This window comes from Raphanus sativus, unplaced genomic scaffold, assembly GCF_000801105.2.
Source record: "Raphanus sativus cultivar WK10039 unplaced genomic scaffold, ASM80110v3 Scaffold1564, whole genome shotgun sequence".
In the NCBI taxonomy this organism is placed as follows: Eukaryota; Viridiplantae; Streptophyta; class Magnoliopsida; order Brassicales; family Brassicaceae; genus Raphanus; species Raphanus sativus.
The window spans coordinates 1-10,835 of record NW_026616873.1 but is presented as its reverse complement, the minus strand read 5'-3'; the positions used below and the strand labels follow the sequence as shown (position 1 = coordinate 10,835).

The window sequence follows — 10,835 nt, the reverse complement described above, 5'->3', positions numbered from 1 at the left end:
CGGATCTTTGCGGGCTCGGTTCGGGTTCGGATAACCCATTTAAAATGTTTTTAAATTTTCAAAATTCATTATTACTTTAAATTTTCAAAATCTATAAGAAAGATAATATATTACATATAAATTAACATATATGTCAAAATACCTTAATTTAATATATAAATTAGTTTTCTTTAAATATTTGGATAAAAAATCAATAGATATTTAACTATTTTGGTGTTTTCAGTATACTTTAGCTATTTTAAATATTTATTTTTGACTATTTGCATATATTTTCCGAGTATTTTGGAAAACTTAAAGGTATCTTATATATTTTTAATATTTAAATATACATTATATATAAAAATAATGTATATATTTAAGTATATAAATTTATTTCGGATACATTCGGGTACCCAAAATATTTCGGTTCGGATCGGGTTCGGTTTCGGTTCTTTAAATACCGAAATTTTGAACCCGTTCGGATATTTAATCAATTTCGGTTCGGGTTCGGTGCTACTTTTTCGGATCGGGTTCGGTTCGGTTTTTCGGGTTCGGATTTTTTGCCCAGCCCTAAGTATAACATACAAAATCAAGACTTGTTTAGGAAAACAAAACAGGTACATGAACTACAATTTAGCCCAATAAAAGATGTTATCCAAAGGTCCCGTTATCTAAGAACATCTCCAACCTATGCTATATTTGCCTCTACACTCTATAATAGAGTAAAATCTAATCCAACCCATCTCTATTTCTTTTCTTAAAATAGAGATTTGCTATTTTTACCTCTATATTTAGGAGAAAAAGAGCATTCCTCTATAATAGAAGTATACTTTTTTATTTGCAAAATGGTCTTTTAACTTTTTGTGATTATAATTAAAATACATGTTTATAGATAAATATAATTCTTTTTACATATAATAACACATTTTTAGTTTACATAATAATTTTTAAACTTTCACAATTATAAATAATCATAAATAAAAATACTATTAATTTATTCAAAATTGAAAAAATTAACAAATGAGATTTAACGTTTTATTTAACTGAAACTAAAACTAAAATTTAACTATTAAAAAATTTACATATCTTTAGCATATTAATAAAAAATCTTTAAATTCAACATAAATATTAATCAATATTTATTTCTCACTTCGAAATGCATTAACAAATTATTTATGTGAAAATATAGTATTATGGTTAGGTAATGTCTACTTTATTTTATTTTATTATACATGATAGCTTTTTGTAATAATTTTTTTAGTTTAAATAATATTGTAATTTTATGAAAATTAAAAAATTACATGATTGGATGAATTTTCTACATTTATAAATAAAAGGTCTTAGGTGTAAGATAATAAAAAACCTTTTAAGAATATTCCTTTTTAGAGTAAGAATTAGAGAAATAGATTGGAGAAGAACACATCTCTATGATAAAGTTCCTCTATTATAGAGAAAAAAATAAGGAAATACATTGGAGATGGTCTAATTAGCTAAAAGAATTAATACTTCCGGATGAGACTTTTGTTATTAAAAAAAGTTGAATGGGTGTTGTTTATTCCCCTCAAGAAACTTGCTTTTGCTCATTATAAAAAAAACACATTTTGAAAAAATCAATGAGTTTGATCAAAAAAAAAGAAAAAAATCAATGAGATAGGAGAGAATAATATAATAGTAATATTTATGCAAAAGACTAAACAAATATGAAAACAGTCAGCAAAACAGCGAAACAGCGACATCCTTACCTTTTAAAAGTTGCCCAGTTTTGACTTTTGACCTAAACCATTTCCATGATGACGAGTAGAAGAAACAAAAACATAATACAAAATAAAGGAGACTAAGAAAGGTAGACGAAAGAAAGAGGACAACGTCCTCTCTTCTTCTTCTTCTTCGCAACGAAGCTTTCTTATAAAAGGAGCCTTTACATCTCTCCCTATTAATCCTTCTTCTTTAGAAACACAAACCCTTCTTCTACTTCTTCTTTAACCCTGCAAAGTTATATCTTCTTCTCACAGAAGAGATGTGCGGCTCCGAGAGAAACCTCTGCTCTTCAAGAACCGTGAGGGCCAAGTTAGAAGAAGGTGTTGACGCCACCATTTATCTTCTTGAATCCGCAGCCTGCGACGATCTTCAATCGTTCAAGAGACAAACCGAAGAGAACTCGGTAGATATCAATGAACCGGGCTTGTGGTACTGCAAACGGGTCGGGTCCAAGAAGATTGGTTTCCAAGAAAGAACACCTCTCATGGTTGCTGCTATGTACGGAAGCATCCAAGTTCTAAGTTACATAATCTCCACAGGAAGAAGATCCGACGTGAACAGAGTTTCAAGCGACGAGGAGAAACTCACTGCTCTTCACTGTGCTGTTTCTGGCTGTTCTGTCTCTGTCGTCCAAGTCATCAAGATCTTGCTTGATGCCTCTGCTTCACCTAACTGCCTTGACGCTAAGGGGAATAAACCGGTTGACCTATTGGTTCGTGCTTCTCGGTTTATACCTAACCAAACTAGAAAAGCGGTTGAGATTTTGTGAACCGGAATTAGTTTAGAAGAGGAGGAAGTGGTGAAGAGTGTTGTGACTAAGTATCCAGCCGATGCATCCCTTCCCGATATCAACGAAGGTGTTTACGTGACCGACGAGTTTAGGATGTTTAGCTTCAAGGTCAAGCCATGTTCTAGGGCTTACTCTCACGACTGGACCGAGTGTCCTTTTGTTCACCCTGGTGAGAACGCCAGGAGGAGAGATCCGAGGAAGTATCCTTACACTTGTGTCCCTTGTCCTGAGTTTCGTAAAGGGTCTTGTCCTAAAGGAGATTCTTGCGAGTACGCGCACGGTGTTTTCGAGTCTTGGCTTCACCCTGCTCAGTATAGGACACGGCTGCGCAAGGAAGGTTTGTTTCTTTGCTCATAGGAGGGAAGAGTTGAGAGCTGTTAACGCTTCAACTGGATCAGCAATGGTTTCACAGCCAATGGGTGATAATGGTGTTACTTTGTCTCCAAGAAACGATTGTTTATGGCAGAACAGAGTTAATAGTCTTACACCACCACCGTTGCAGCTTAGCGGTAGTAGATTGAAGTCTAGTTTGAGTGCTAGAGATAAGGATATTAAGATGGAGCTAAGGCTTCGTGGTTCTTATGATTCTTCTTCTTCTGTGATGCAACATCAATCTCCAAGCAGGAACCACGGGTTCGAGTCTTCAGCAGCTATGGCAGCTGCGGTGATGAACGCGAGATCCTCAGCGTTTGCTAGACGCAGTTTGAGTTTCAAGCCAGCTCCGGTAGCTACTTCGAATGTTGTCTCGGAGTGGGGATCACCAAATGGGAAGCTTGAGTGGGGAATGCAAAGGGAGGAGCTGAACAAGATGAGGAGAAGCGCCTCCTTTGGCATTCATGGAAACAACAACAATGTGTCGCGTCCTGTTAGAGACTACAGTGATGAGCCAGATGTGTCATGGGTGAACTCTTTGGTGAAAGACAGTGCGCCAGAGAGAGCCTTTGGGTTGAATGAGCGGGTAGGGAACACGTTTAAGCTGCCGTTGTGGGCAGAGCAAATGTACATAGACCATGAGAAGCAGCAGATTGTGGCATAAGAAGTAGAAAGACTGAGGGGGGTGTATTGAATTGTTGATTTTAGAGTGTTTTGGTTTTGTTTTAAAATCCCCTGTTATTCAACTAATGATTTCTATTTTTTTTCTCAAATCTTGTGTTATTGAATATAACATTTATCTAAAATCATCACAAATCACTTACAATTTACTGTTATTCAATTAACAATTTACAAAAACTAAATCAAATCTACTGTTATTGAAAGACAAACTATTCTGAAACAAAAAATCTAACAAAAGGATTTGAAGCAACGAAATCTATGATTTTTAGTCAAAACTAGTGTAATACAAATCACACCTCTATACCTGTTATTTGACAAAACCCAGAAGCAATATAAAAATTTGGCCAAAGAAATCGATGATCCATATTTCAAGTGCTACGACTCCACCACAATCTCTCACAAACCAATGTCTACACCACAAAATTTCTCTCTATACCTCTATGTTGACCTGAACTTCGACAACGTCTCCGCACTTTTGCTTTCTCGCAAGCACGACAGTGACGATGAAGCTTCTGCTACCTTCGTCGATTCCTTATCATGGTTCTCGAAACACGTTGCTTCAACTCTCAAAAGCTTTAGGAAGTATTCTGTGAGAGTACTGCTCCAAATATGCAAGCTAAAGTAGTAGATCGAATATGTGTTTTGATTGAACAGAGAAGAAGGACTTCTCGAAGAACACGTTGCTTTAACTTTCAAAAGCTTTATGGGCTGTTCTTTACAAAAAAAAAATATGATAAGCTTCTTTTTGTTTACGTTTTTTTTTTATTAGGATTAGATAGGTATATTATGTGTATATCTATGTGTATAAGATCAGTAACATGGGGGTGGGGAGAGGCTTGCAAAACTGAGGATAGGATACGTGCATCAATCACTCTTTTATTTATCAAAGTGAGTATTCTTTTCAGTTTACTTTTGTTTCAGACTAGTTTCATTATTTTGTGTACTTGTCATGAATCTGAATGATGTTTGTCTATGAGTTTGAGTCTTTCCCGGTTAATTTAGAACTTGACAATTCACTATTTGTTATAAAGACTATAGATTAGTTAGTTAAGTTTTTTTTTTTAATCTCTATGGTGTTATATGACTAGTTGCCTTCTAAAAAATGTGAGATCCTAAAGACATAAAAGGTAAATGTCAATACTATTCATGGTTTGAACATGTGCACAAGTTGTTATTGATGTTACTAGTGGAAGCCATCAATCAAGGTTTTTGTGATGCCAATGGTAAATTCAACAAATTGATGGTGGAATCCAGAATACTAACAATTCTACAACAACAACTTGGATCTACAAAAACCTATGGCCACTATAAAATAGGATGAAGATCTTGAAGTTTAGTACCAAAGCTTTGCAGTTTTTATTGTTGCAGATCTGGTTTTGGGTGGAACTCTGAAACGAAAAGAAAAACAGAGCAGATGACGAAGTATTGAATGTGTATCCATATGTGAATGTGATTCTGAAGAGATAAAGACGATAACAAAACACTGCAACTGGACAGAATGCAGTGGGACTGAGTGATTCTAACAGGCCTATCAATTTGAAGAAAGCGAGAAGACAAATGATAATGACTTTGTCGGTGTGATAGATGATGCAGAAAGAATAATATACGAGCAACCATTTGAATATCACGTTCTTAAATAATTGAACAAATAGATTAGTAATATCAAATGATCTAAAGCACTCTGAAATTTAAGATAAAATCTCACCAAAATCTTTTTTTATTTTTGTAAATCTCACCCATATAAATGAGATTTTAGTTCACATCTCTTCAAACTCCAGTTTTTCTCAAATCCAATCAAACTATTAAAATCCTCAATTCAATACACCCCGTGAGACTTCATTGCTTTTTCTTATGGGCCTTGTGAGGGATTAAACTCACACCTAGATTTAGATCAGGTTTTATGTTTAGGAAAGGTTAGGGAAAGATTATCGCGGGCTGAATCCCGTAAGAACTTGATGAATGAACTTCGATTTGTATTGATATAATAGAAAATGGGATGGTTACAAGAAGATGTATCTCACGATGAATATAAAGATTACAAGAGTATTATCATAAGAATGTTTTGGTGAATGTTGAGTGAAAATATGAGTTGGATCGGATCTTCTTTCTTGATTTGCTTTCTCTTTAAATAGCTTCAGGTCCCGCTTGATCGTAGCCAACTGGTTCCCGAGATCCCCTCCGTGATTTGAGGGGTTTGTAACAGCTCCCCTTTGACCGGGTCCTGCGACTATTTATTTGTCCACGAGCTACCTCTTTGATCGGGTCCTGCGCCTGTTTACTTGTCAACGAGCTGCCTCTTTTCCTTGACCTCTCTGATAAACATCTCCAGCTCACAGCCTCCGGATCTGACTTAGCTGTTTTTGAAGATTGAATTCATGATGGGCCTTTCGCGGCCCGTTATCATTTCTTATTGTCTATCACTAGCTAGGGGGTCATATTTGGGCCCAACAGTTGCCCCCAGCTTTCGAGATAAGATTCCTTATCTCGGAAGCTAGACCTAGCCGCCGAGCATCAATCTTTTTGTTGAGATCTCGAGCAACAGTTATCTTTATTGAAGATTTCTTTTGCTTAATCTGATGGCTACGATTGCGTATGAAAAGGAGCAAGTATCCGACTTCTCGGCCAGCAAGCTTCCCATTCCTCAATTCTCAGAGAGTTCAGGTACTTTCGAGATTAACATGTTTAATCTATCCTTTTCCGAAGAGTATGGTTCTAACTTAGGTTTGGTGGGTCCTGATTCAGCTCCAGTCGAGACGTCCCAGATGGGCGATGACAAGGAGGCAGATGAGGGAGATCCAGCCAAAGAAAGTGATCCAGTCAAGGGAGACAAGGATGTCGGGATGAGCTCCCGTGATAATGATGGCTAAGAGCTGCGGCTCTTTTTGAATTGTAATGTTGCTTTTCATGACTTTTGCCCAATGGGCTTTGTTTACGTTTCAGACTTATAGCCTGAGGAGGCTTTTAAACCTTAGGGTCTTCTGAACCCTCGTTAGCCTAAGAGGCTTTTAAACCCTTTTATTCAAATTTCGGTTTTGTTTTTCGTATTAAGTCATTTGACTTGGTTTGATCGTTTCTTGGATGAGATTGACTTTTGTCAAGTGGAAGTTTTGGTTTGGACATGTATCGTGATTATTATATACAATGTCCAATGACTTATCAGGTCTCGAAGATTTCGAGTACATTCGATTACGAGGATCCTTAGAAGGAGTTCCTGAAACATTGAGATTAGCTCAGGGTTTTTAGGAACCTGAGCTACTCTGAAGACCTTAGGAGGGGGTTCATGGGAACCTGAACTTGTTTGTGGGATTTTAAGACCCGTTGAGACTTGCTTAGGATTTTAAGACCTTTGTGATTTGATGAGGATTTTAAGACCTCGGAGATTTGATAAGGATTTTAAGACCTTGGAGAATTGACAAGGATTTTAAGACCTTGGAGATTTGGTAAGGATTTTAAGACCTTAGAGATTTGGTAAGGATTTTAAGACCTTGGAGAATTGACAAGGATTTTAAGACCTTGGAGATTTGGTAAGGATTTTAAGACCTTGGAGATTTGGTAAGGATTTTAAGACCTTGGGTCCAGGTTCGTCGAGACCTGATATTGCTTGAAGGATTTTAAGACCTTCGAGGTTACTAAGGATTTTAAGACCTTAGGTTCAGGTTCGTGGAGACCTGAGTTTGTTGGAAGGATTTTAAGACCTTCGAGATTACTGAGGATTTTAGGTTCAGGTTGACGGAGACCTGAATTTGTTCGAAGGGTTTTAAGACCTTAGGTTCAGGTTCACGGAGACCTGAATTTGTTCGAAGGTTTTAAGACCTTAGGTTCAGGTTCACGGAGACCTGAATTATTCGAAGGGTTTTAAGACCTTAGGTTCAGGTTCACGGAGACCTGAATTTATTCGAAGGGTTTTAAGACCTTAGGTTCAGGTTCATTGAGACCTGAATTTGTTCGAAGGATTTTAAGACCTTAGGTTCAGGTTCATTGAGACCTGAATTTGTTCGAAGGGTTTTAAGACCTTAGGTTCAGGTTCACGGAGACCTGAATTTATTCGAAGGGTTTTAAGACCTTAGGTTCAGGTTCACGGAGACCTGAATTTATTCGAAGGGTTTTAAGACCTTAGGTTCAGGTTCACGGAGACCTGAATTTATTCGAAGGGTTTTAAGACCTTAGGTTCAGGTTCATTGAGACCTGAATTTGTTAAAAAGTCAAGGTATCGAAGATAATTGCTTTATTGATAATAGGATACATGGTATCACAATAATCATACAATCGCTGTTTGGGCTATATGTTCTCAAACATATGCCCCCTTTCGCCATGGTGGAAAGAGTGTTAAAATGAGATTGGGGTTACACTCATGACACAATTACCTACGTACCCAGTCAAGGGGTCAAGCCTAACGTAATTCGAGGAATTTAAGTACCTAATGATAGTATTTCTTCAGATTTGTGGCATTCCACGATCTGATTTCAGGTACCTCGGTTCGTACCTTCAGGAGCTTATAGACGCCAGGTCGTACCACGTAGACAATCCGGTAAGGACCTTCCCAATTGGTCCTTAGTTTCCCAGCATCTGGTTCTTTGGTTCCTTCGAAAACTTTCCTAAGTACTAGGTCACATACAACGAATTGTTGGGGCCTGACTTTGGAATTGTAATGTCGGGCCATTGCTTGCTGATAGTTTTGAATCCGAAGCAAAACTTGGTCTTGTCGTTCCTCGATTAAATCAACGCTGTCTGATAAGAGCTGGTCGTTAGCTTCGGGATCAGACGTACAGAGCTCTCGACGGAGGCTCCCAGTGGAGGTTTCCGCCGGAACGACAGCTTCCGTTTCGTAGGCTAAAGAGAAAAGGGTTTCTTCTGTAGCCTTTCTAGGGGTGGTTCGTCATGCCCAAAGTACTTCAGGTATCTTTTCAGACCAGGTTTTCTTGTTGGTTCCGAGGCGTTTCTTGAGGTTTGCTAATATTGACTTATTAGCAGCCTCCGCCTGACCGTTGCCTTGAGGTCGTCGAGGTGTTGAGAAGGTAGGGCGGATATTTCACTTGTCGCAAAATGCTTTGAAGTCGCGAGAAATGAACTGTCCTCCATTGTTGGTTACGATCTCATACGGGACGCCGTGGCGGCAGACAATGTCTTTCCACACAAATCCTTCGACTTTGAATCTAGTTATCTGTTGGAAAGCTTCAGCTTCTATCCACTTCGTGAAGTAGTCTGCCAAGGCCAAGAGGAAGCGTAGCTTCTGCCTTCCTCTTTCTGACGTTATGAGTGGTTCTACGATGTCCATGAACCACCTCATGAATGGGTACTGAGCGGATATTGAGGATAATTTTTCCGCAGGCTGGTGTATAATCGGTGCATGCCTTTGGCATTTATCACATGAAGAGGAGTAAACCTCGCAGTCATCTATAATGGTGGGCCAGAAATAACCCTGTCTTTTGATTCGGATAGCTAGAGCTCTGCCCCCAGAGTGGTTTCCCCAGGAGCATGCGTGCATTTCTTTCATAAGATTGATAGCATCGAGGCCATGGACGCATTTTAGGTAAGGTCCGGAAATGCTTCGTTTATGGAGGGCTGACTTGATTATGCAGTATCTTGCGCTTAATGCTTTGATTTCGGGCCTCCCACTTATTGGAGGGGATCTTACCCTACAAGATGTACTGCATGATCGGTATTCTCCAATCCTCTCTCCCAATGATTTTGTCATGAAGAGATGAGGGCGGGTCTTGTTCAGGTCCCTGAGTGTCGTGACCTGATATGTCTTGTTCAGGTCCCTGGGTGTCGTGACCTGATGTCTTATTGCCCCCGGAGATATTGGTCGGATTAGGCTCGAAGGAGTCTGAATTCTGAGGAATATCTCCAGTTCTGTTGTTGTTCTCTGGAGTCTGGGTCGTTTCTTCGGATGCGCTTTCAAAAGCAGAACGACTCCTGGTCCTGGCTGCGTGGACAGGTGAATCCGAGGTCTGGATCTTGCCCCCGGAGGTATGCTTTTTAAAGCTAGGAATTCTGGTTTTTGGGAACCAGTACGTTGTAAGAACTTGGGTTGCTACCGTCTGGGGGTAGCTACCTTCCGTTTGCTCTTTTGGCTTGCTATCGATCTCAGCTTTGGTAGCTATGTCGATATTTTGCTTTTCGATTCCCTTTACGGGTATGATCCGTTTTACGAGGGGGTCTGATGCTGACGCTAAAGCAGCCAGCGCGTCTGCTGAGGAGTTCTCTCCTCGTGGGATCCTTGTTAGTTCAAATCTGTTGAACTGCTTAGTGAGGTTCCGGACAACTTCTAGGTATGCCCCCATTCTTTCGTCCCTTGTTTCATACTCGCCGTGGAACTGGCTAGCTACTAGCTGTGAATCACTATAAGCGTTCAGCTCTCGAATTCCGAGGCTTAGGGCGAGTTTTAATCCTGCAATTAATGCTTCGTATTCAGCCTCGTTATTAGAAGCGCTGAATCCGAGCCTGTAGGATTGTTGGATGGTTTCTCCAGCTGAGGAGGTCAGCCTTAGACCGATGCCGGAACCTTGTCTTGGCGAGGCTCGTCAATGTACAGACTCCACTTCGGAGCTTCCGTTTCCAAGTCTAGTTGTTCGGAAGCTAGCTCGATTATGAAATCGGCAAGGACCTGAGCTTTTGCTGCTGCTCGAGGTCTATACTCGATATCGTATTCACTGAGCTCTATGGCCCATTTAGCAAATCGTCATGATTGGCTAGGGCTGTGCAAAATTGTTCGCAATGGTTGTGAAGTCATTACGACGATTGAGTGCGATTGGAAATAAGGTCATAATTTTTTGGCAGTTGTTACGACAGCTAGAGCTAGTTTTTCCATAGTAGGGTATCTAGTTTCGGCGTCTATCAGACTCTTGCTGGTATAATAGACAGGTCTTTGCTCGTTTTGCTCTTCTCGTACCTGCACACCACTAACTACAGCAGTTGTTACGGCGAGGTAAAGATATAGCGGTTCTCCCATACTGGTTTAGCCAGGATCGGAGGTTCGAAAAAGTAAGCTTTCAATTGTTTGAAGGCTTCCTCGCACTTTTCGTCCCATAAGAACTTCTTATTATTTTTTAGAAGTTTGTAGAATGGGAGGCACTTATCGGTGGACCTGGATATGAATCGATTTAATGATGCGATTCGTCCAGTCAATGTCTGTACCTCTCTTGTCTTAGGTGACGGATTTCCTGAAGCTAGCTATCTGTTTTGGGTTGGCTTCGATGCCTCTTTCGGTTACGAGGTAGCCGAGGAACTCGCTGAAGGTACCCCGAAGATGCAC

The 10,835-nt window shown here is 39.5% G+C and overlaps 2 pseudogenes; both read left to right on the top strand.

Annotated features, from left to right (window-relative positions):
• Nucleotides 1-1,795: 1,795 nt before the first annotated feature.
• Nucleotides 1,796-3,662, top strand: LOC130494685 (zinc finger CCCH domain-containing protein 29-like; annotated as a pseudogene).
• A 421-nt stretch (nt 3,663-4,083) lies between these two features.
• On the top strand, nt 4,084-5,220 carry LOC130504419 (uncharacterized; annotated as a pseudogene).
• The last annotated feature ends 5,615 nt before the right edge of the window (nt 5,221-10,835 follow it).